The sequence below is a fragment of the Lissotriton helveticus genome, chromosome 12, assembly GCF_964261635.1.
Source record: "Lissotriton helveticus chromosome 12, aLisHel1.1, whole genome shotgun sequence".
NCBI lineage: Eukaryota > Metazoa > Chordata > Amphibia > Caudata > Salamandridae > Lissotriton > Lissotriton helveticus.
The window spans coordinates 329,760,581-329,786,891 of NC_136073.1; positions in this window are offsets into that span (position 1 = coordinate 329,760,581).

Genomic DNA, 26,311 nt, shown 5'->3' on the forward strand with positions numbered 1-26,311 from the left:
CATGGTGTCAGAGGTGCTGCCCTATCTGTTGATTTTCACACACTCACCCTGTTAATGGGACCGAGCAAATATGTTTCCAGCAATGGAGCCATCAGATCTTTGATCAGGAAATTAAACTGCATTACACAACCTCTAAATGAGATGTGAGGGCCCCTTCTAATTGGGTCCCCTGGTCATTTTAGTACTGTATTGATGTAAATAAGGGCATATTTGCGAATGCTTTGAAATAATGGCCTGCATTTAGCATTGAATGTATTCCAGGTATTTTAATCAACATACTTTAGTGTCACAAGTCATCGAAGCTATCAAAGATGACCTTACAAAACACATCGAGATCCCTAAATCCGAATTAAGGGACCTATATATTAAAATGTATCACAGTGCAGCAAGTCAACCTTGCAGCGCTGTATTAGAGTGAAAGGGCAGGAATGCACCATATTTATCCCAATATGGTGCATTTGTGTCCTTTCCCCAGCACTGGCACACAATGGGATGCCTAGCACCAATGCAGAAACCCTTGCGCCATGGTGCAAGGGTGCCTTCGTTGCATGCAGGTTTGTTTTGTGCACGAAGGGGCACCTTCCTGCACAAAAACAATCCCCTGAGGCATAATCCTCTATGTGTGCCGCTATTCTGCAGCACACATAAAAAGAGAGAGTCAAAAGGACAAATAAAAGTATTTCTCCTTGTTACACCTCTCCTTGATTGATTGATTGATTGATTGATTGATTGATTGATTGATTGATTGAGGGATTTATAGAGTGCCTGGTTACCCGAAGGCTTCCCCACGGTAACCAAGAGTGCTGTGGAGAGAGTAGAGCCCACTTAATGAGATTGGGGAAACAACCAGGTCTTAAGTTTTTCCTGAAGGCCAGTTCATTTTGCATTACTCTTAATTCAAAAGGGAGATCGCTCCACAGCTTGGGAATCAAATGTACAATAGATCTGCCCCCCCACCTAGATTTTTTGCTTCTGGTGGTATGAAGGAGGTGCAGGTGAGAAGACCTCTGTAGTCTGGTGTGCGCATGAGCAGCTATCAGGTTTTTGTTGTTCAAAATCCTGTGAGCGATGGACAGGGATTTAAACTTTACCCTTGCAGTGATTGGTAGCCAGTAGAGCTGTGTGAGGTACTCTCTTACCAAGGTATGCCTAGGGAGTTTAAGCAGGAGCCTGGCTGCTGCGTTCTGCACAGTTTGTAGCCTTTTGATCATGTACTTGGGTAATCCAAGGTAAAGAGAATTCTCATAGTCCAGACGTGAGAATACGAGGGCCTGTAGTTTTCCTTAGCTGCTCCAGAATGAGATCCAGTATCTTTCTGAGCATTCTTAGAAGCCCGAAACACATGCCAGCCAGTTTAATAGCATGTTGGTTCATGGCAAGGGAGCTATCCAGCCAGATACCTAGGTTTTTTACAACTGGTCTGGGAGAGGGTAGATTTCCAAAGCATGGAGACCAGTTATTCAGTGACCTGGGGATGGCCATGTTCCCCAAAATCATGAGTTTGGTCTTTTCTCCATTCAGTTTAAGATAATTGTTTGACATCTAGCGGTAAAAATTGTTCACGCAAGGACCCAATTGGAGACTGACTTGGTTGGGCCTTTTCATAGAGAGACGATCAGCTGAGTGTCGTCAGCATACGATACACATGAGATGTCAAACTCCTGAATGATATAGGCTAGCTGTCTTACATCTAAGTTAAATAAAGTCGGGCTAAGGGATGAACCCTGTGGTACTCCAAATTTGATTGGCAGGTGGTCCAGGAGAGAGCTGAACAATCCATTGCTTTGCCCCGGATACAGATTTCCTTCAATCTATCTTTCAGTATGGCATGATTGACGGTGTTGAAGGCCGCACTGAGATCCAGCAAAATGATGGCAGCGGCTCCCCCATCATCCAGTAGGGCTTTTAGTTCCTCTGTAACTACCAGAAGAGCTGTCTCCATGCTGTGGAGGGCACAGAAACCCATCTGTGTTGGGTGAAGTAATTTGTTCTCCTCAAGGTAATTAACTAAAGTGTAGTTGACATGCTTTTTCAAAAGTTTATCCAGAAGGGGAAGAAGCGAAATAGGATGCAAATTGCCGAGTATGTCACGATCCAAATGTTTTTTTTTTTTAGAATTGGTCTTATCACTGTGTGCTTCCAGGATTGTGGGACCACACCAGACTCGAGTGATTTATTGAGGATACTCCTGAGCATAGGGAATATTATCTCTGTCACCTTGAGCAGGGCATGAGGAGGTGTTGAGTCGAGCTGGGAGCATTATTTCGTGGATTTAATACATTTGAGGATCACTTCATCCGCAAGTAGAGGGAGTTGTGAGAGACTTGGGGTTAGAGTTGGTTCCCCTACTGTGTTAGCCTCCTCATGCATTGGCAGAGGAAGGTTCTGGAAGAGACTATAGATGTCTGTTACTTTCTTATGAAAGAAGAAGGCTATTGCATTGCATCGATCTTTGTTGGTCATTTTGAACCCATTAGTCACTTGTTGTGTGGTCAAGGTTTTGACTATTCTAAAGAGTTCCTTAGGGGAGTTAAGAGCATGAGTGATTTTTTACTCAAATAATTCTGCTTGTGCTGATTTTAATTCTTTGTGCTATGCTCTGATGGCGATTTTATATTTATCTTTTAGTACTGGATCGTACTCCTTGGAAGGCATAGAATTTTGGCGCATTCCCAGTTCTACCAGTGACGATACTTCTGGGAATGCGTCAAATTTCATGGAAGTTTTGGGGGGATGACCCATGCAGCACCCTTGGAACACCTTCCCATGGCAGAGTAAGCACATCAGTGTGCGCTGCATTGCTTTACTCCAAATTTATCAAGCCACTCAGGGCCACGTAAAGTGGCCTTGCATAGCTTAATAAATTGCATTTTGGGTTTGTGTTGCGCATGTACCACGCTCCATGGTGCAAACATTAAGCAAGCCCCTTCACAATTATGCCCCCTACTCAGAGGCCGTGCTTGCGCTCGCTCACCGTAGAACGGCCTGAATGCACCGAGCTCTACGAGCACGTCTGGTGTGCCTTCAAAATCACTTCCGGGTTTAGAGGCTACAGGTCTCGAGATTAAAACAGTTAAAATAATCCTTCCACAGCATAGAAAAATCGAGATCAGTTTGCTAACTCACCCATCTCTTTCAGCATGCGCAATGAAATCATTTAGACTGGTAGTTAATATGAGTATTGAACTGAAATTTTGCAGCTGCTCTCTGCCGGCGCAGAAAGGGAAAATTAATTTCACTGACCAAGTCGAATGGAGTACGGCGCTGTCAGGTAATTATTCATCGTCTCTCAGTACTCAGGGTCTATCACCGTGCTAATCCATACATAAGCCCCAGCATCCTTCCAGTCGTACACAATCTAAAGGGCTGTTTAACTACCTGTGTCCTCTATTCATTGGAACCTGAACTATTCGCCACAAAAAGGCACGCTTTCATGTTTAGCTTTCTTCTTCCTATTTACTGTGAGCAGAATTAATGCAAATGATTTACAGTCTCCCTTTTCTTTCTGTTTGATGAAGTCCGCCGTTGATTAAGCAGAGCTTAGGGGGGAAATTACACTCCTGCAGCTTTCCTACTTGACTTGCCAGTTTATTAATGAAAGAAGCAAAGATATTGATGGCCCTGAAACTACAAGTGCAGCAATTATAGGGTATATTCTTCCAAGCTTCTAATTAAAACGATTTCTTTTAAGTTTGAAGGATATATTTTATTACCAGATAAGCGCTCATTTCCTTTGCTCTCCTCGAAATACATATTGTGCATGCCAAAGATAAATTGATAGGGTGGAGACAAAGGTATTTGGTTGAGATTCATTTTCTGTAAGTTTCACTCATATTAAGCAGTAAAACGACATATTTTTGCAGAATGCAATGTTTCAGGCATTTCTTCAAATGACTGATATGTTTTGTTTTTTCATTTATCTCGGAACACATTTGTTGTTTTGTTTGTTTTGGTTTTTTTTTTGGACTGTGCATCTGATCTATTGTGTTAGTATATGACTGTGCGTGTTCACATTTCCTAAAGAGAAGCAAACATTTCCTAAATGTTTTCAACAAAAATATTGCTTTTTCTGTAGCGCATCTGCAATGAGATTTTACTATTTCATTTGGCTGAGTCCACCCCGCTACCTAGTCCCATTTTGCTTCTCGGTTCAAAACATCCATGTTTTCCACTATATATCTGAATTTCTAAATCAAAGTCCCTGACAGAGCTCCATTACAAGCGTCCCAGTAAAAGTAGTGAAGATGAAAATGATGATGATAATTCTTTCTATAGAACGCACTTACACCAGATGGTTTCCTGTCGTTGTTGATGCAATCTTATAAAGGATTTCAGTGCTGCTCAAACAGCAAGGTTTTCAGTTTCTTCTGAAATATCGGAAGTGTAAGAAAGGTTAATCTTATTAAGAAGCAAAGCCCAGTACTTGGCTGCCAGGTAAGGGAAGGAATGGCCTAACTGTCAACAGCATATCTGCAGGATAATCAGAAGCCGAGCGCAATAGAGGAAGGACAATAGACCCAGAAGTAAAATGTTAGTAGCCGCTTTGTAGGTGAAGCATGAGGTTTTAAAGATTATTGCATAGATTCATCAACCAAAATTGCGATCGCAATAGTTGCGAAACAGCTATTGCGATCGCAATTTATGTTCCCGCAATTCATGATTGAAAAACCAACCAAATTGCGAATTCGCAAAAATATTTTGCGAGATCGCAATTAAATTCGCAGAATTAACGTGGAACCCCCTTTGCGATTCTGTAATAGCGATTTTCCACTGATTCTGCGAAATAATTAGCGAACTCACAAAATATTCGCAAATCCAATTCATCAAAAATCACAATTAGCGAAAAAAAACAAAATCCCAATTAGCGAGGCGTTATTTAAGGAGAAGTCAAATCAGGTGGTAACCATGAAGTTCAATTGGAAGAAAAGAAAAACAATTTCAAAATGTAAAAATGGGCGGGTCAAAACAAACACACTTAAGGAGACACAGTAGGAGCATGAGGACATTCACAATGCCAGGTCTATACATCGTGGCAAGGCGGCTGAGGCTCCAGCGTGCAGCCCGGAACCAACGCAGGATTCAGGAACGCATCTTCCGGCTGCGGATAACACTCCTGGGCCAGACTGATGAGGAGATCTACTCCAAATACAGGCTGAATGGGGCAATGAATAAGAAGCTAATCGATGACCTTGACCCCCTGATGCAGCACCCAACATGGAGGACCAATGCCGTGCCCACCCATGTCCAGGCCCTGTGCTACCTGCACCTCCTGGCCTCTGGAAGCTTCCAGGGGATAGTTGCATATGCAGGGGGGATCTCCCAGAGCACACTCTCCCGCTGCCTACTGAGTTTCCTGGACGCCATGCTGACCCAGATACACCATTACATAACCTTCCGAAACAACCAACAGGACTTAAGTCAAACAAAGCTTCAATTCTACAACATTGCGCAATTTCCCCATGTAATTAGATTCATTGACTGTACCCATATCCACATCTGCCCATTCGCTGAGACAGCGAACATGTATGGGAACCGCAAGTCCTACCACTCACTGAACATCCAGATGGTCTGCAATGCAAAGACAATCATCACTGACATAGTGGCCCAATACCCGGGGAGAACGCATGATTTCTTCATCTTCCGGCACAGTGGCATACACACCCGCTTGGCCACGGGTGACTATGGCGAAGGACACCTCCTAGGTAAGTACACATGCCCACATACAGTACGTCGAGACCATGTAGCTGCGCATAACAGGCACTGACCCTGTACTCCTTTCATTCAGGTGACAGCGCCTACGTCCTCCGTGAGTACCTCCTCACCCCATACCTCAACCCTGCCACACCACAGCAACGGCGTTACAATGCTGCACACATTCGCACTAGAAATTGCATTGAACTGACATTTGGGCTGTGAAAGAGCCGATTCCGCATCCTACATAAGACTGGTGGGGCCCTCAAATACCAGCCCGAGGTCTGCTGCCGCATCGTGGTTGTGTGTGCCATACTCCACAATATTGCTACCAAGCGGAGGATACCTGTGGAGATCTCTGGCAGTGAATCGGAGGGGGATAACCGCCCACCTTTACATGTGCATCATGTACGCGGGGAGAATCCTGCAGAAGGACACAGGCGCCACAACCAAATCACAATGAACTATTTTTAGTGCACCCATATCCCTCACACAACACTAAACTCATACATGCCAAATGAAATAATGACATGAGTCAGATTTACGTTTGAAATAAATTCTTATTGTTTTTGGCATAATAATATTTCTTTAAATTATTTTTTCACAATACATGACAACTGTATTTCCTCATACAGCCCCATGATAGCGAAGCAGGCTTGCTAGTCTTATCAGCATAGGCAAAAACAACAGGTGATGGACAGATTGCAGAACATTGTCATACATTCACCCCAGTACAGAGATCTGGGCCTAAATCCAACGTTTTTTTGCACTCCACACCACCCCAGGTCAGACATGGCCATATGCAAATCAGCCTTGGCCCTGTGCCTCATGGGAACAGTCCAGCCCGAACTGCCAAGCCATGTCTTTCCTGGACCGGAATCAAGCATCCAAGGACCGGTTTCTGGCTATCAGCCGTCATCAGCCTGTATAGCTTGACTCCAGTGGTGTGGAGAGCATGGGACTCACGTCTGAGCATACCCATCCCACTCGGGACGACAAAGGCAAAAACAACAGGTGATGGACAGAATGCAGAACATTGTCATACATTCACCCCAGTACAGAGATCTGGGCCTAAATCCATCTTTTTTTGCACTCCACACCACCACACTGCACTCATACATGCCAAATGAAATAATGACATGAGTCAGATTTATGTTTGAAATAACTTCTTATTGTTTTTTGCACAATAATATTTCTTTAAATTATTTTTTCACAATACATGACAACTGTATTTCCTCATACAGCCCCATGATAGCGAAGCAGGCGTGCTTGTCTTATCAGCATGGCACTGCAGCTAGAGTACATAGAGTCACTGGCATCTCTGGCCTGAAGCACCCAGTCACCTCTCCACGTCCTCCTCGCCAGTATTGGCCCGTGAGGCTGCACTGGGCCTGGTGCTGTGGCGGCGTACGGTTACCACCGGCACGGACAGGCTGCTGAGACTTGATGTGCCCTCACTGGCATCATCCCCCCCTTGCATGGCCATGGCCACATGCCTACTCATTCTGGACAGCTGTTGTGACCTGTTCCAAGGCCTTGGCGACGTCCTGGCAGCATTGAACCATCTGAATTTGCATCGCCAGGACCGGCGCGAAAGTTGGGAGGTCCCATTACCAATCAGATGGTTGGATCTGGTATATGCTGACAGGCGGATCAGCAGCTGGCAGTGGCGGCGGCGAGTGATGTCCTGCTGTGACACCATGATCTGGCTGTTCTCCCTGACAGCAGCTGTCAGCACCTGCACACTTTCCGTGAGCTGGCTCACGTTGAGCGCTGTCTTATAAAGCTGCAGCTGCATGGCTGCCATGTGCCGTGCCTGCTTTTGGTGGGCAGCAAGCATCCGGCGTTCTATGCCCAGCCCAGGATCTCGGACATGTTTTCCCCTGCAAGCGCGTGTTGACACGTTGCGCTGCTGCCTCATCAGTCCGCTGGACTGCGAACGCACAGTGGCTGTGCGCCGTGTCTGCCTCCTCAGTGGTGGTGTGGCCTGTACCACTGCCATGGGTGTCACATGGGGTGGTTGCTGTCCTCCTGTGGCTGCAGGGGTGGCCCTGTCCACATGGGGAGGTGGTGGTACTGGTGCTGGTGGTTGTGATGGTCCAGGTTGTGGGGCAGGATGACCCTCTCCCTCGGTGTCCTCAGGGTTCTCCTCAATCTGGAGTGCCTCGCTGTCTGTGCTGGGTTGTTCTGACGCACCTGTGATGTTAATGGGTGCATGATTAATGATATGTATCTTGCACATGGGATTTTGCAACATGCATGCAGGCTTGCATTCCCTGACTGGCTTTAGGGATATGATTCACTTGACAGGTCTGGCTGTGTGTGGCTATCCGGGAAATATTGTCACACTACAGGTCCCACAATGCAATATGGCATTTTAGGTGTGCATGGCCTGCATTACTGGGGTATCAAATGGCTAGCTCTGGAGGCATGGGCATTGTTAGGGGATGGGGTCGCAGTTGCATGGCACTTACCTTGGGATTGTTGGGTCGGTCGGGAGGTGTCCAGCCGGGTGACCCTCACGCTGCAGGGTTGAGTGTGTCCTCCACCAGGTCTTCAAGTGGAGTGTTGGGCGCAACTGTGGGGTCTCCTCCTCCGGTGGCATGTTGCTCCCCCAGCCTCTCAGCAATGCGTTCTTTGGCACGACCTCTGAGGTCGTACCACCTCTTTTTCAGCTCATCAATGGAGCGCTGGGTCACTCCAACAGAGTTCACCTTGGACCGGATGCGCTGCCAAATGCGCCTCTTGTCGGCTTCAGGCATCTTCCGGGATTCCTTGCCAAACAGCCTGTCATGGTCCCTGCTTACAACCTCAATGAGGAACTCCAACTACTGTTCAGAAAATTTTATTTTGCGTTTTCTGCCAGGTGCACTGCTTCCTGCTGCTTCCTGGGACATTCTGTTTTGGTGTGTGTGTCCTGTTGTGGTGCTGCAGGATGTGTCTTGTGGAGCTCGGGGCTGTGCTTCTTCCACTCTCAGGGTCTGTGTTCTGAATGAGTGAGAAAACTGCCTATTTCCTGGTTGTGATGTCATCATTGTGCTCGAAATGCGACTTCCCGTTTTTGCGATCTCGCAATTAGCAAGATCGCAATTTGCGATTTCGGTAATTGCGAGAACGCAATTTCAACATGGGAAACGGGCAATTTTGCGATTTTTGTGCGATTTTGCGAAAATCGCAATCGGCAATTGCGGCCGACTGCGATTCACTTTTTTTATTCACTTTTCTTGATGCATCCCATTCTGCGAATTCTAAATTGTGATTCGGTATTTTTCGCAATTTGGAATTCGCAGAATCTGGCCTTGATGCATCTGGGGGATTGTGGTTATGATTGGCAACCAGTGTAGACCCTGCAGATGAGACGAGATGGAGGTATGAAAGTTTAGGTTCAGCAGAAGGTAGACCTCAGAATTGTGTACAGTAAGCACTGTGGGTGTGAGGGGTCCTAAACAGAGTAATTAAGCATGATTCGGTCTGGAGGGTATCAGGGCTTGAGTTATCATTTCACACAATGTTATGGAAAGTAATGGAAAAACCTTTTGGAGCATTCCAAGGAGAGGACAGCAGACATCCACTACATGAATAATTTGTTTGGCAAAGGAGAGTTTGTCATCCACCAATAAACCATCGTTTTATTTTGCTGTGATTGCATGTGTGGAAGGCCACCAACTAAACAGAGGTCTCCTATCTGAAGATGAGAACCACTGTTTGGTCTCGATTGAGAATCAGGGAGTTTGTGCATATCCACTTGGAGACTTCTTCCAAGCCGCCCTGAAGGCTGGCTTGTGTTTCTTAGACATTATTGGAAATAAACAGCAGGATTTGTGTGTCATAAGCATAGGAGATGATCTCACAGCCACAGCTATAGATGAAGGAGGCAAGAGGAGAATCATAGACATTAAAAAGGATGGGACTAAGCGAGGATCCCTGTGGAGCGCCATCGTTTGAGGAAACTACAGAAGACTGGAGCAAGATATGTAGGTAAAGTGCAATCAGAGAGGAAGGAGTGAATCCACTTCTGAGAGTTTTTGCAGATACCTGCTTCAAGTGGATGAGAGATAAGGATAGCGTGTGAGACCTTGCTGAATGTTGTGGACAGGTGCTCTGCTCTGTCTGGTCTGTGATAAATCTGATGATACCTGAGAATGCCAGGATGGCTGGCCTTCTGCTTTGCATGCATCAAAACATGGATTGAGTTGGATCTCGGATCACATTACTTTCCAAGTTTCTGGATAGTTTGATGTTACTGCTTTTATCAATATTTTGGTTGGGAAGGGTAAGAGAGAGATGGGTAAAAAGTGTATAAAATGTAAAACCATAAAACAATCAAAGAAGCAACTGTGAGAAGGTAAAATGGACCAGGCACTTTCTGGGCTTACACGGAACAGAGGGTGTTCACAAAGTCATATAGATATTCTATTTAAGAAGGAAATGTCCTCAGCAGAGCTAAAGAACAACCTCTCTCGTGGTCAGGCAGAATGAGATAGTATCACACCAGACAGACAGTTATAGGGCGGTGTTTCTGCACCATTGCAAAGAAATGAGATATTCCAGGGCCGGAATGCGGGATAATATGCAAATGCTGAAACGTAGCACCTTGTTTGCATGTTTTTCTTGATTACAAAGCCTTTTCTCTGGTATATTTTCCATCTGTTGTCAGTAGGTGAATATATGTCCAGAAACACTTGTAACAACTCATTCATTTTAATTCCTATTTGTGTTCATATTTGCAACCCAATAAAATTACAAGGTCATTTGTAACGAGGTCCATATTTTAAAATAGGGGCAATTGAGACAGTATTTTTGGAACTGAAATATAAAAATCATCATTGAATATTATTGGTCTAATTGTTCCTTTTGTGAGAAATTCTTTGAGAAGAAAACTATTTGATGTGTTCTATTTTGTGTTAAAAATATTCAAAATAAAGGAAATTTGCTTTTTTTTCTGTGGGAACATATATTTGTAGATATTCTATTCTAGCATTTCATGAAATATGTCGTTTTTCACACAATTCATGGTTTATGCAGAGGGTGATTTGCTTCACTGTTAAATCAGCTCATCACCCAAAACCTTTTTTCTTTTTTTAACGAACATTCTGTTTTATGGACAATGGACGTCTTTCCCCTGGTACTGATATTGATAACTTTTTTCTTTGTGTAGCTGGTGTTTCTGACAGCTAGTTTAATAATTCCACAGTTTTCCTTTCTTTTTTTATATTTAGGGTTCGTTCAAGGGGCACATAACACAGAAGTCTGGCAAGCACGTCAATTAATGCACCTGCAATTTTAGCCGAACAATATACGAAGGATTGAGGGGGCTGTGCTCACTGCTTTTATAATGTAAGAGATGGCCAAGGAGAGACAGGGTGTGTGATCTGATCCATGGTTTGTGTGGCTCTACTGACTCTCTGAATGTCTGGCGTGAATGGAATTCCTAGGGCAACTTGACTTGTCAAACCTCTGTTTGATGGGTTTGTATACGTTGTAAGTTGCATGAGTTGAGGACATTCAGGGGTGCATTTATTAATTAAAAATCCAGTAATTTGTGCTTTTTTTACTTTATTAGGTAAGGGAAGACAGCAGAGTAGGAGAGCTGCAATTCGTTAGTCAAGCAGTAGTAGAGGCAGAATAGAATCATTTGCATTGAAGTAAAATGTGTTTGCCTATCTATGTCCCAATAGATTAGTGTTCTGATCCTATTTAATTTTTGGAACTAGGCATGGGTAGGTGGGTATCATTACTCTCTTTAATGCACAAGACTGAGTGGATGCTCTGACTCCATGGCAAGGAGAAAGATTGATGCATGGGGAAGTTGTGAGCTCCCACAAACAGCAAACACCTGAATTCTGCATCACCAACCCAGAATGAGCTGCAGGGATCATCATCCATTGCCCACTCAGTATTCCACATCTAAATAGAATCCCCTTCATCACTATAGGTTTTGCTACATTCCATGTTTTTAGTGCACACGCTCCTAGTCCAGGGCACTTGTGAGCTTCAGTTATCTCCTCCCACAATTGCAAGCAGCCACAATTAAGTATTCCAATAAAAAGTCAGGAAAGTACTCTGAGACATGTAAACATCCTGCTAACTGCATATCTCTGCCTCGGAGAGCAATCCTTACAGCCTCTCAGACACCCTAAGGATTTCTTCTTCCACCCTATCTCGAAGCACATCCTCAATAGTCCAAACCCTTGCACAAGTTGCTACCATCACACCACACAACTGTACACACAAATTGCAAAACCAAAATTCAGTTTGCAGATAGTAAGATGTTTCACCAAGGATAAATGATCATCTTTGCAAAGGATATGTGGCCTCATATGGGCAGCTCTTCTATTTCAGTCAAAATCAGGAAACACTTTAGATAGCAATGATTGGACAGCGTTGAGAACTCTCTCCAGCAAAATTAAAGATCATCAACAACCACCTTAAATTTCGTGAGGTCTTGCTGCCATCCAGGTCTGTAACCGAGGGCCCACACAGCCCCCAGGGTGCGATGGGGACCGCATACTATTCACATCAAAGGGGGTCTCCATGGACTAGTCAGCTGTAAACAAATACAACACTCAGATGCAGCAATGCAGTTAGGGAATGGTTAATGGGGGCCCCCTAACCTTACCTTGCAGGGGGATCCGAGGTACTGTTATGACACTGGTGCCACCATTACTGCAGAAAGCAAGATCATCATCATCACCAAATACTTTGAACCTATAAAATGTTAAAGTCTGGTGCCATAGTACGTAAATTGCAACAACAAAGTGTAGAAGGAATGCTTGAAGTAATCTTTTTGTCCACTGTTCAACTCTAGATATTTTTCAACCATATGAAAATCAGTCTGGGCCTTGCTTGTATACAGAGATTGCAGCCACAACTGCCAGTTCATGTCCTCTCTAGATAGGAACATAAGCATCCCCATTCCAGGTGCAGCTTTAGTCCTGTTTCACGGTGAGCATGGGACTCATGGCTGAGCATACTCAACCCACTTAAGGCGTCTTCTCAAAAAAATAACAAGGTCATGGAAGGAATGCTTGAATGAAATCACATGTGTGATTACTTCATGTCACTCTGCACAGAAAACAGACATGAATCTCAGTCTTGGATGCCTTTAGAAACATTCAGGCCCAAAAATGCTTGATAGGAATGATGTCCTGAGGGTTTCTCCTTTGCATGGGGACAACCCCCCCCTATATAAATGAGGAAAATGCCTTTGATATCATTGGGATAAAAAATGTGAACCCATCCGATGGGTATGGGAGAAGGAGTAGCACTATTGTCAGAGTATTCATCAGTAGGGAAGTGCCAGTGGGGTACAAAGTAAGGGCTAAAAATTCCTTTGTGCCACACAGCAGTACTGTAATTTGACGTTTGACTACTTTGCAACATGTGACGGTCTCAGAAACAGGTCAATGTACAAGAAAAGGGTATGTGTTTGAAAGCCTGGCTCTTTTTATCTCACTTTTCTTGGCCCCTCTTCCTGCTTTTTAGCAGCTACAAGTCCACCACAACATGATTGCAACCCTTTACTGAGCCTCTTATTTGATACTCAATATGACCTACAGAGCTCAAGTTACGAACACCACCAACCATACACAATAGATGTGGTAGGACCGTACTATTGAATAGCATATACCTGAAATGTGACTGCTTTTGCCTTTACACCTGCTCAACTCCATACTTAAGCATATATATAAGTTCTCACCTGCTTAAGTGGAGTACCCCAGTGGACCTCACCCATGACATCAACCGTTTCCCACATAGTCAATACTACAAATCCACATCTACGAACCAAGAACAACTGACAAGGTATCCTCTTACGTGACCCCCCACAGTACTTTGCAGTATTCACAGGAGTGTGAACAGCTTTACTAATGATGCAATAAAGTAAAATAAAATGCAGTACAATGCAATCCACAAGTAGTTCTGTGTTCAGAATACCCACATATGCATGCTGGTGTATCACAAGATCACTTACCAATAGACTTTTTGGTTAAGATATACCTAGAACTTAGTGGGTCTTATGTTAACACCCCCTAACCCAGATGGATGAGACACCATGCCTCTCAGCTCTCATCCCCAAAAACAATGCTACATGTAGGCTTTTCAAAACCTTGATGAAAGCGCTATTCCCAAAATCCTAACAGCATTAAAACCCTCAAACCACTTTAGCAACCCTCTATCATTGAATGTCTTCAATGAGATCAAAATTTCCTTAATCCTTCTCTGGATTGAATTAGTTAATGTCTCACTACTTTAAGGATTGATCCCTAATTCCCTTAAAGCTGGACAGGTCACCCCTAGTTTAAAAAAATCACGGCGGAACTCTCAGACCTAAACAAATTTTGGCCAACCTCTAGGATTCTGACACTAACAAAGCTCCTTGCGAAATGAGTCCATGTACAGCTCTGCTACCAGATTGACCAATTCATTCTCGTAGATCAATTCTAATCTGGCTTCCACCATGGCCACAGCACCGAATCAGTGCTCACACACATAGTTATTGAGGTGCTAAAAATGTTGGATCAGAACGAATCTTGCCTTATATTCTTTGACCTCTCGTCAGCCTTCGATACTGTCAATGATAATAGCCTCCTAATCCTACTGGAACGTAGTATGGGACTATCAGGGTTTGTTCTTAAGCTTAACTGGTTCCCTTCATTTCTCCACACCAGAACTCAAACAATCAAGGTGAATATGTTCCTATCCAACCCCACATAGGTCACTTAAGGGGATTCTCAGGGGTCTTAGCTCCCTCCCACTCTTTTTAACTTATTCATGGAACCTCTAGCCAAATTATTGAATTTATCTAACATCCACTATCACATGTATGCAGAAGACAACCAACTGTACTTGAAAATATCTTACCCCGAAGATATGTCTCTTAACTCAACCCTCCCAAAAACACAAAACTGGTTTACTGGGAAGCACCTCAAACTAAAGGCTCTCAAAACAGAATTTCTCCGTATTGCCCATCAAACATTCACATGACATTTCAGAATGGATGAAACATCTAACAGCTCTGAACTCCGTACCACGCATTATAGAGTCAACAAGATCTCTGGGAATAACGCTGGACAAGAATCTGAACAGGCAGGAACCCATCAGCTCTGCCACCAAAGGAGGGAACTTCCACCTCAGCATCTTAAGAAACATAAGACCCTTACTACCCCAGATGTCTTCAGGTCATCTGTTCAAGCCCTAGTGATTTCCAAGTTGGACTATGGCAGTGCAACCCTCTGCAGCCGGCACAGAACTAGGCTGGTGCCACTAAGGGCCTCTTTTAACTCTGCTACTAAGCTCATTACTGGATCGAAAAGAAACAATCACATCACTCCTGATCTGAAATCTCTAAACTGGCTCCCACATGAGTCAAGTATTAATTTCGAAATTGCCTGCACGACCCATAAAGCCCTACAGTTCAACACTCTGGATAACTTGCATAACAAATAGAGTTATCTAGTGGCACTAGAGCACTTAGAGGCACTAGCTCCCTACTGCTGAAACCACTGAACATTTATGATAAGAAAACATATAACCGAGCCTTCTCAGGTATTGCCCCAAGAATCTGTAATGCACTTCCCTCTGAAATCAGAATGAACCCCACAAAAGCATAATTCAAAAAGAAGTGAAAAGGAGAATGATGAATACATTCTGCTGTAGAATGCATGAACAACACTCCAGGGCAAGATTTATCCTTTAGTCTGCACACATGCTTAATTCTCGCAGGTTATGGTTGTATTTTGGTAGTTGTCCATCTGGGACCTTAGGTTTTTTCTCTATGAGATTCTCCCATACCATGTTCCATTCTTGATGATGTTGTTTTTTATACATTTTGCTTTGAACATTGTTAAGCATTCTGATAGCTGCAAGGGTCATGTGCGTGCTATATAAAACTTTATAAATAAAACAAAAAGTAAAAATGGGAAGATTTCTGGTTCTCACAATCATGAGTATACAAATTTCAGGTGTAGACATGGCTGGCATGGACCAACAAGGTAAGCATTGGCCAAAGCTTGGCACAAGGCAATGTTGGTGTCCATCTTCTACATGGTACAGGCCTCTCAGTTTCACCGGTCAAACAAAGAAAATTGGATAAGAAATATTTTAAAAAATGATGTGCCCAGTTAAATGGTGTCACAAGAGGTTTTGTGTGCTGTGTTATTTTATTCGCTTTTAGAGGACATATGCTAAAATGGTTTAATGGCACAAGGATAGACATCATACCGGTAAGTAACATTTGCTTCTAAACAGTCAAATCATATGGGAGCTTAAATGCTACTAGTAGAGCAATATCCATGACGCTGGGATGTAACAGGAATTACACCATAATGAGAGAGTGAGTGAGCATGAGTGTGTGTCTTTGAGAGACAGAGAGAGAGAATTATTTTAGTTTGAATTTCTATCCTGAATAAATGTTGGTGTGTCCATTGAAGTTAAAATTATACTACTATTTGGTTGAGCTGGAAATTATAACTCAAATTGAGATGGAATTTTCCAAATCCTTGACATGCTTTTCTCCTGTTCTTGCAAAAACACATCCTCAAGTAATTTCACTAATTATCTGGGGTCTGTTATATCGCACAACCAAGTAAATGCAGGGTACAGTGGCTGTGTAAAGTTACTCATCCTCGAATTTAAATTTCCTTGGGGAGGCCCAGTTACTAGAAGTGCATGTCCCTTAATAGAATCCGCTGACCACTTTAATATATGGGTTTATACGTATCCAGTCAGGAGATCCACCCTAATCTAATCACCCTCTACCAACATGAGCTTATCATTGTACTCTTGTAATTAGCACTCGTATTTATTGGCTTTTCCTGTTATATTGGTTTGTATGGCAATGTTTTTGACCAAATGTATCAATTACTGTACCTCTTTGCGCTCCTGTAAAGCTCTCTGATATCTCAGGGTCTAGCTAGGGCTATATAAAACCTTTAAAATAAATAAATAAATAAACCGCACCACAACCTCAATATGGTAAATTCCCACTTTACATATTTCACTATACATAATTGGACATTGGAACCCAGGTCTTGGACCTAACACCTGAGCATTTAAGACGTGGTTTGATTTCTCTGCAGGGTCTCAACATTTTACTATCTAAGATGGGCATCACTCGTCTGTATTAATATGCCACCATAACAATCAATCAATCAATCAATCAGGGAAATGTAAGTGCAGTACTCACCTGTGAGGGTCTCAAGGCTGTGGGAGGGGGGGTCAGCAGATCTATTTAGCCGAAGAGCCAGGTCTTGAGGGTCTTCCTGAAGGTGGTCAGGTAGGGGGTGCATCTGATGTCTGCCGGTAGCTTGTTCCAGTTCTTGGCTGCAATGTTACGCCAGCTCTGGCTCTGTGGATAGCGGGGTTTCGGCCAGTGCAAGGTTGGAAGATCGAAGGTTTCTTTTGGGTACGTGGAAGTTAATTCTGCCATTGAGGTATTTGCGTCTGTTATTTAGGCATTTGTAGGCGTGAGTGAGGATTTTGAAAGTGATTCTTTTCTCCACGGGGAGCCAGTGGAGACTTCGTAGGTGTTGGCTGATGTGATCGTGTCAGGGGAGGCCAAGGAGGAGTCTGGCAGTGGTGTTCTGTATTGTCTGGAGTTTGCGGAGTAGGGACTTGATGATGCCGGCGTAGAGTGCGTTTCTATAGTCCAGTCTGCTGGTGATGAGTGTGTGGGTGACTGTCTTCCTTGACTCAGGGGGGATCCACTTGAAGGACTTGCGAAGGGTGTTAAAGCAGCTGGAGGTGACAGCGTTGACCTGTTGGTTCATGGTGAGTGATGTGTCAAGTAAGATGCCGAGCCTCTTGGCATGGTCTGAAGGGGTAGGTGGGCTTCAGAGAGCGGTCGGCCACCAGGTACTGTCTCATGCAGAAGAGGTGGTACCGAGGACGAGGACTTCGGTCTTCTCAGCATTGAGCTTCAGGCAGCTGTTGATCAGCCAGACTGCAACGTCTTGGATTCCTTTCTGGAAGATGAGTTTGGTAGGGGTTTTTGGTGAGGGAGAGGCTGAGCTCGGTGTTGTCGGCGTAGGATACGATGTTGAGGCCGTGTTGTTGGATGATGGCTGCGAGGGGGGCCATGTAGATGTTGAAGAGGGTGGGGTTCAGGGATAAACCCTGTGGGACTCCACAGGTGATTTTCGTGGGGTCGGAGAAGAAGGGTGGGAGACTGATCCTTTGGCTTCATTCGATGAAGAATGATCGGATCCAGTCAAGAGCTGTTCCTTATATGCCTGAGCTGTGTAGTGTGGCGACTAGTGTGTGGTGGGAGTCAGTGTCAAAACCCGCTGATAGGTCGACTAGGATGAGGGCTGCGGAGTGGCCTTGGTCCAGGAGGGTGCGGATGTCATCTCTGGAGGCAAGTAGGCCGGTTTCTGTGCTGTGGTTGCTTCGGAATCTGGATTGGGATGGGTCGAGTACGGCGTTCTCTTCAATGAATCGCGGAAGTTTCTAATTGACTGTTTTCTCTGCAACTTTGGCTGCGAAGGGGAGGAGCGAGATGGGCCGGTAGTTCTTGAGGTCGGTGGGGTCAGCTGTGGGCTTCTTGAGCAGGGGTCTGACTTCTGTGCGCTTCCAGTCGTCTGGGAAGGTAGATGTTGGTAAGTAGGATGACATGCTATCTGTGATGGTAGGCAGTATCTCCTATCAGTGGGAGGTAATTTTTATGGCCAGAGAGTCTCATGAACATGCAGGGATAAGCAAGATACTATTAAATCTATAAATTCCGAATATTTATTTTCCCTACCATATGGTTATCAATATGTCTGTACCTTTAAGATTGAAATAAAGATAGAGTCAAGACTAGTCTTTGACCACTATTTGCTGACTCAATGATTTTACCATCGACATAAAGTATTTATATAACGGAGCACATGATGCCATTACTTTAGACATTATGGGGCATATGTATGAGCTCCTTTACACCTCTCTTGCACCACGAAATGTGGTGCGGGAGCGATGCAACTTAAAAATGTGATTTATGAAGCCACGCCTGAGTGGATTTATAAATCTCGATAAAGGCAATGCAGCACAGAGCAAACCACTGCTTTGCATTACACTGTGCCAGGGAGGCATTCCCATGCATTGTGTGGGTGTTCTCTCACAACATCCATGGATTTTAATGCATTCCCAGATTTACCAGAAGTTGTAGACCTGGCAATCTGCTAAAAACCTATGCCTCCAAAGGTGAGGCATAACAAGGAACACCACACACCCATCATCTGCTATAGAGACCTGAAAGAAGAGGCTAGTCCCTCCCCACACAGTACTACATTCACCCTACACACACCCATCATCTAAGGGAGAGTTCTGATAGGAGAGGTCCCAGCAGAGAGGCCAGTCCCTCCATACACCCTACTAACAGATATTTCATTTGAGAGAAAGGTCTGAAAGAAGATCCTAGTATCTCTCTGTACCCTACTAACACACCCATTATCCAAGGTCTAAGCGGACAGGCCACTCCCTGTCTGCACCCTACAACGCTGACCCATCATCCATCACATGAGAGAGGGGTTCGAAGGGAGAGGCCAGTCCATCCCCACAGCCTACTACGCACACCAGTCATTTGAGATAAAGCCTGAAATGAAAGGCCAGTACATCCACACACCCTAGTATTCACACTTATCATCTGAGAAAGTGTTCTTGAAGGAAAGATCAGTCTTTCCCTACTCACTACTACACACACCTGTCATTTGAGAGAGAGGTCTCAAAGGGAAGGCCTATCACTCCCCATACATCCAACTACACACACTCGTAATCTAAGCGCGAGGTCTCAAAGGATCAGCCAGTACATCCACACACTCTACTACACACATCTGTCATGTGAGAGAGAGGTCTCAAAGGAGAGGTCAGGCGCTCCCAATATACCCTATTACGCATATCAGTCACCTGGGAGAGAGGTTTCGAAGGAGAGGGCAGTCCCACCCCACTCACTACAATGCACACCTGTTAATTAAGAGAGAGGTCTCAAAGGAGGTAGGGTTGGATGCAGCCCGGTAGACAATCCCCCGCCGTGTGCAGCCAAAAATCTTGCATGGTGGGAGTTGCATTTATATCTGGTAAATAAGTATAACTCTACATTTTCTAGCCAGTTACCTATCATTTTATTTATCTATACATTGTCTCCTCTTTCTCTTCTCTCCTGCTTCCTTCTTTCTATCCTATGTTTCTCTCATTTTCTCCTTCTCCTTCTGATACTTTTTGAAGTATGTGCAATACAGCTAAATTTTTGTTATCATTCTAACATGAAATATTTTTATATTGATTACCCTATTTTAGTGTTGTTTGTGATTTTGTTATTCTTCTGATATGGTTTCTATATTAGTGTATATATACTCTTAATCATTTTTTTTTTATTATTTATTGATTACTTTGCCCTGATGTATTGCATTTTATTATAACTGTCTGAATTTTTACTTTTTAAAAACAATAAAGATATTGAACAAAACAAAAGTGCTGGAAATTCTCTAAACAATACAAAAGTTAAGGTCATGTTAAAGTTAGGTGTGATAAAATGATCAGTTCTTTTAAACCTTAGTAATTCACTGAAAAAACACAAATGTTAAAGTAACCTTATAATTAGTTGAATTTGACAGTGATAACATTAATGTTTTCAACTAAAAAAATCACAAATTCACCAGTTGTAGTTAGCAGCGCTAACTATATGTTGTACCCATGCCATGCAGTGCTGATGACCTCACATATGACATCACTCATGACATGTTAAATGACACAATTGATGACATCATCCAAGTGCTGCTTACCTGCATATTGCTTTATAAATTACTATGGAATTAGAGGCCTGACAGTAAGTATAAAAAAATCTCAGGAGAACATTAGGCATTGTTACTAATAACACAGAAACAATTCCCATACGTGTTGAAAACACACATTATGTGCAGCATTGACCCCTTAGCATACACTTTACAGGTAACCTAGTTCACATTAACAATCAACAACAGATGTATGGGAAACCCTCATTGAGTATTGTGTTCAATCTGTATACAACTGTTCAGAGAAAACCAAAATAGTGAACGCGAATTCCAAAACAAATGCCCTATTTCAGACAGCTTTTATCTGTATCAAACCCCTGAAACACATTGAACCTACGTTACAACATGAAGTTAATATCAGTAGAAAACTGATTACTGAAAGCAGTGTTTGCTCTATGGGGAGAGTTCATTCTATACCATACTGTTTGCAAACAGTGAAACTCTCATTAGAAACACACTACAGAGTATTCAAAAGAATCAACTAAGAGCAGTGTACATTCTATGCAAGAGTTGTTAAACAAAAGACACTATTTGCAAACAATAACAAAGATCTCAAGGTACTAAATATCATACTACATGCACCCTTCATACTGTGGTGAAAACTTTACATATAGTTCTTCTTCTGAAGCGAAACAACCATGTGTACATAGGTTAGTAGCTGACGCCACACTATTCTATGTTATGTATAAATTATCATGCAAGCACAATTCCCTCTAATAACTCAAAGCTACTTTCAAAAGTTAGTATTTACTTCATATATACTTGTCTTTTTGGAAACATTTTCTGCAGAACCAACAAGTTGTGTGGAGCATAATGAATACAAGACAACTGTCACTTGTACACAGAGTTACTATTCAATGCAAACATTTATTACATGTTCAATACCTTTACACAGCTATGGTGCATTAGGAGCTCATGCGTTTTGTAAACACTTACACCCATTAGCTGGACCCAAACTGTATAAAACTGTAGAGAAAATGAATATGATAATTACCCGCCAGTATGTAAACTGTAAAACAAACTAGCACACTCATTGGATTATGTCATCAGTGATGTAAATTATGTCATAGAATTAGTCATGAGTGATGGTAAATGTGAAGTTATAATCAGCACATCAAGGGGTGCATGTTATAGTTAGCGCTGCTAATTATAACGGGTGAATTTCTATGTATTTTTTGTTCACAATCTTAATGTTATCACAGACATATTCACCTAACTATAATGTTCCTTTATCCTTTTTTTCCAGTAAATATATATATACATTCACTGACAAAAACAAAGGTTAACATGACATTATAGATATGTGAAAATGTCTGTAAAAAATACCAAGTTAAAATCAAAAAGCCACCAAAATTCACCAGTCAGATTTAACTAAAGTCAATATAACTTGTGTCCCCGCCATGCATAGTGTAGTCATCAATGATGCACATACAGATGCTGCATTGATCTTATCAATGATGTCATAGAACATGTCATGACTCATGAGTGTTGTAATGTGTGAGGTCATAAGCTGTGAGCTTTTGTTTAGCAAATAAGTTTTGCGCCATTGACAAATCTCCATAAAACCTTCTAAACAAAAGTTCATCCACCTAAGCTCCTCTCTAGAAATGTTCATTCACTGTAAAAAAACAAAGGTTAAAGTGACGTTATAATTTGGTGAAAATACCCATTTAAATATTACAATTAAAAAAATTAACACAAACAGAGTTAACTGAAGTAACTATAATTTACTTGCGCAGTGTAGTTATCAATGATGCCACTTCAGATGTCACATTCTGATATGTATATACATATATATACCACAGAAATTCAGCCCTAATATTTAGCTAACTATAACACGTGCCCCATCAATGCACTGCTTATGACGTCACATATTACATCACTTATAACATGGTCATTGACATCTCTGATAACATCTCAAATAGATATTCATAAAAATAATATATTTGTACTTCTAATAAATGTATATTATTTTTAAATATATTTTTGCGAAGTCACGTCGGGTGCGTGCTTCGTGAGCACAGAGTGCGCGGATCCCATGGGACTTAAAAAAAAAGATTTCATTGGTTCATAACATTTCCCACTGTAACTATTGAAGTACCCCACCCATTTTAATCATTCTTGATGGAGCATCTTTAGAGAGACATCTCTTTTCCTACAAGAACCGTTTTTGCTTTTTTTTTGTGGTGTTTTTCAAAAAATATCAAACAAAATGGCATCTGGACAGCAGCAGCAGCAGGAGGAAGTATTTTTGCAGTAGGCACCATGTCCACAGAGGCCGGAATCTGTTGTGTGGAAATTCTTCACTTTTCCACCTGGAGAGAAGAAAGTAAATGCGAGAAAGGTGACGTGCAAAATTTGTGACCGAGTCCTGTCAAGAGGCAGTGAAAAAAAATACTCTTGTGGCACTGCTTCTATGTACAAGCATCTCCGGACCACACATCCTCTCAATCTTGCTCAGGAGAAAATGAGGCAAGATACTTTAAAGCCCTCACCTGCTGTGGCAAGTACATCTGGAGCGTCCTCAGGAACACCTGCAATTGACATTAGGCCAGAATTTGCCTTTCTCGATCAACACTGCGTGAAGTGTAAGAAACCTATATGCTTCGGTGAGCAGTGGTTGGATGCAGTTTGTGCTGCACAACGTAACCATTGTTGTTAATTTTTTGTTGGTGTTGTTTTTGGAATGATAAGTAATTCCAAAAGTTTCCTGTTTTATTTGTTCTTTTTTTTGTTAGTTTTTTGAAAATACAGAGCTACCTTATCTGGTTAAAGAAAGAACTATAATTGCAAGGTAATGTGTAAAAGTTTAGTTGAATACATGTATACTGCATGATTGATTGAAAGAATGCATTAGTAGTGTATGGTGAATTTATAGGTGAAGATTTATGAGGAAGTACTGCAGCGTGACACTGCAAGCTCTTTAGATGCACTGCGGCACTTCTGAAGCACAGGGATGTGACATGTGTACATGAATGTGTTGCAACTCTGTGTTTCCCTCTGCACTGCTGCACAAACTGCAGCCATGTGGTGACACAGGCACCCTGGTGCAAGGATGTTTGTGTCGTGCGGAGATTGTTTTTGTGCAGGAAGGGAAACCTTCCTGCACAAAATCAATCAGTAAAGGCATTTTCCTCTTTCAATGTATGCTGTGGAATGCAGCATCCATTGAAAGAGGAAATAATGAGGAGAAATGAAAACAATTCTCCTCGTTGCGCCTTGCAACACCGACTCTAGGATGGCGCAGCATTCACACACATCTCCAGATTTACGATTTCTCATAAATATGGAGATGTGTCTTGTTCTATGGGTGTTGCGTGGGAACACCCACAGCAACACCTATGGAACGCCCCTTCAACGCAAAGTTCTTTGTATGAAGGGGTCGTACTTACAAGGAGAGGAAAAACCATGCAGGGTTGCTTTTCCTCTCTTTGTAAATATGAAGGAGTGCCTGGCGCCATCACTACGTTACAAAAAATGACATACTGGTGGCGCAGGGTGCCTGTAAATCTGCCCCATATGTGCTTAGGTATTTGCAGACTGATACAATAAGAACATAGTGCTGGATGGGTGATTGAAGAATTGCATGAGACTGACAGGAGGTATCCTACGCTGCATGGGTACTACTTCAGTATTTAATGGAGTGGACCAATAGTATGTATCTGCTTAGAGATTTGAAGGGATTATGCACAGAATATTTTATGTGTACTTGTGTTGGTCCTTAGGTCATTTTATAAGAATACCACTAGTAACTGGAATGATGACAGTGCTACAAACAGAGAGAACACTTAATTTATAAGTGCTTACATATTGGTGGAGTGATAGGATAAGTAGATAGTGGTAACTAAGTGATTAAAGAAGTGCATGGGACAGATTGGACGATTCCTACACTGCATGAGTACTAACTGGGTATTTAGAAGAGTGTATCAATAGTATGTAGCTAGTTAGAGGCCTGCTTGGATAGTGTACAAAATATTATAGCTATACTTGTGTTAGTAGCTAGGCTATTCCATAAGTTCATGACTAGTAACTAGAATAACTACAGTATTACAAACAGAGTGTATAGTGAATTTATAAGTGCTTAGTTATTCGTGGAGTAATATGATAAGTAGATAGTGATGGATGGGTGATTGGAGAAATGCATGGGACAGACAGGAGGATTCCTACACTGCATAGGTACTAACTGGGTATTTAGAAGAGCGTATCAATAGTTTGTAGCTGGTTAGAGATGTTTATGCATAGTGTACAAAATATTGTACCTGCACTTGTGTTAGTGACTACGCCATTCCTTAAGTATACGACTAATAACTGGAGTAATTTCAGTGTTGCAAAGAAAGTGCGTGCTGTATTTATAGGTGCTTAGGCATTGGTGGAGTGATAGGATATGTAGATAGTGCTGGATGGGTGAATTGAGAAGTGCATTGGACAGACAGAAGGATTCCTAGACTGCATAGGTACTAACTGAGGGGCATAGTAGCAAGCCTCAGCGATAAACATCGCTGAACATGCTTAGCGTGTTTTGCCTACCGCCGGCTATCGCTGGAAATTATCGCCAGGCTAGCGCTTTGGCGATATTATTTCCTGCGATAGCCGGCAATATGGGGCGGCATCACTGGAAAACTAGCGATAATCCAGCAGAATTGGAGATGAGCTTGCTGATAGTGCCCTGTGGCCTCAACCCCAGAATCCACCTCCAATAGTACACATAGTGTAGTCAAGAAAATACCAGATGTTAGGATCTAGTGTTAAGGGGCATTATCGGCGCTTTGCGGCTCTGGGGCATCCTTGTAAATATCACGATGCTGTGTCAGCGATGTTTTACATGGATTCTATGTGAGGAACGCCTACTTTGCATCTAATTAGTGATGTGAGGCGAGGCATTCGGAAAACTGCAGCTAACATGCGCTAATGCATGTTAGTGCCGCCTTGATGATTGTGCGATATTAGAATCGCTGCTTTTTTGGCGCTATATGCTGAAAAAGCGGCGATATGTGTCTTGATTATATGCCCCTGGGTATTTAGAAGAGTGTATCAATAGTATGTAACTGGTTAGAGGTCTGCATGCATAGTGCACAGAATATTGTAGAAGTACTAGTATTGGTGTGTCTAGGGTTTCGAGAATGATAGTCTGTATTTTAGGGTGTGAGGAGATGCATTAGATGATCACGTGGATGATGTCATCATTGATGTCATTTGAGATGTCATCAGTGATGTCACTGATCATGTCATGAGTGATGTAATATGTGACGTCATCAGTAGTGCATTGCGGGGGCGCGAGTTATAGTTAGCACAACTAATTATAACAGCCGAATTTCTCTTGTTTTGTACAAGTGAAATGTCCAACTAACTATGACGTCCATGAAACTTGTGGTTTTTTTCAGTGAATTTCTGAGGTTTTTTAAAATGCTAATTTCTAACTGTAATATCCCTGAAACTTGTGTTTTTTTCTGTGAATTTTATATATATATATTTAATCTCCTCTCACTTTTACAAGGAAGGAATCAGCACTCAGGTTGCAGTTTGGAAGTATTTAATCTGCAAAAGACGTGATCCACGCGTTTCGGCTCGTTCGAACCTTGATAACGATACAAGACGTCATTGCAGCATCCTTATTTAAATGTACAAATGCCTAAAGTTTAAACATTAACATAGGACTACATATTACTTTAATCCAAAAAGCTGGCGGCCATATTGGCCTGGTCACGATGTGAAAATTCTGGAATTGATACAATAAGGAAAAGAAAACAAGTGTTAACATGCAAACAATGTCATTTCAGCATATCTTGCCCTGTGACCGCCATACCTGTATGTTCGTCAATGTGACTTATTCATAATAAACATACTTAGGATTG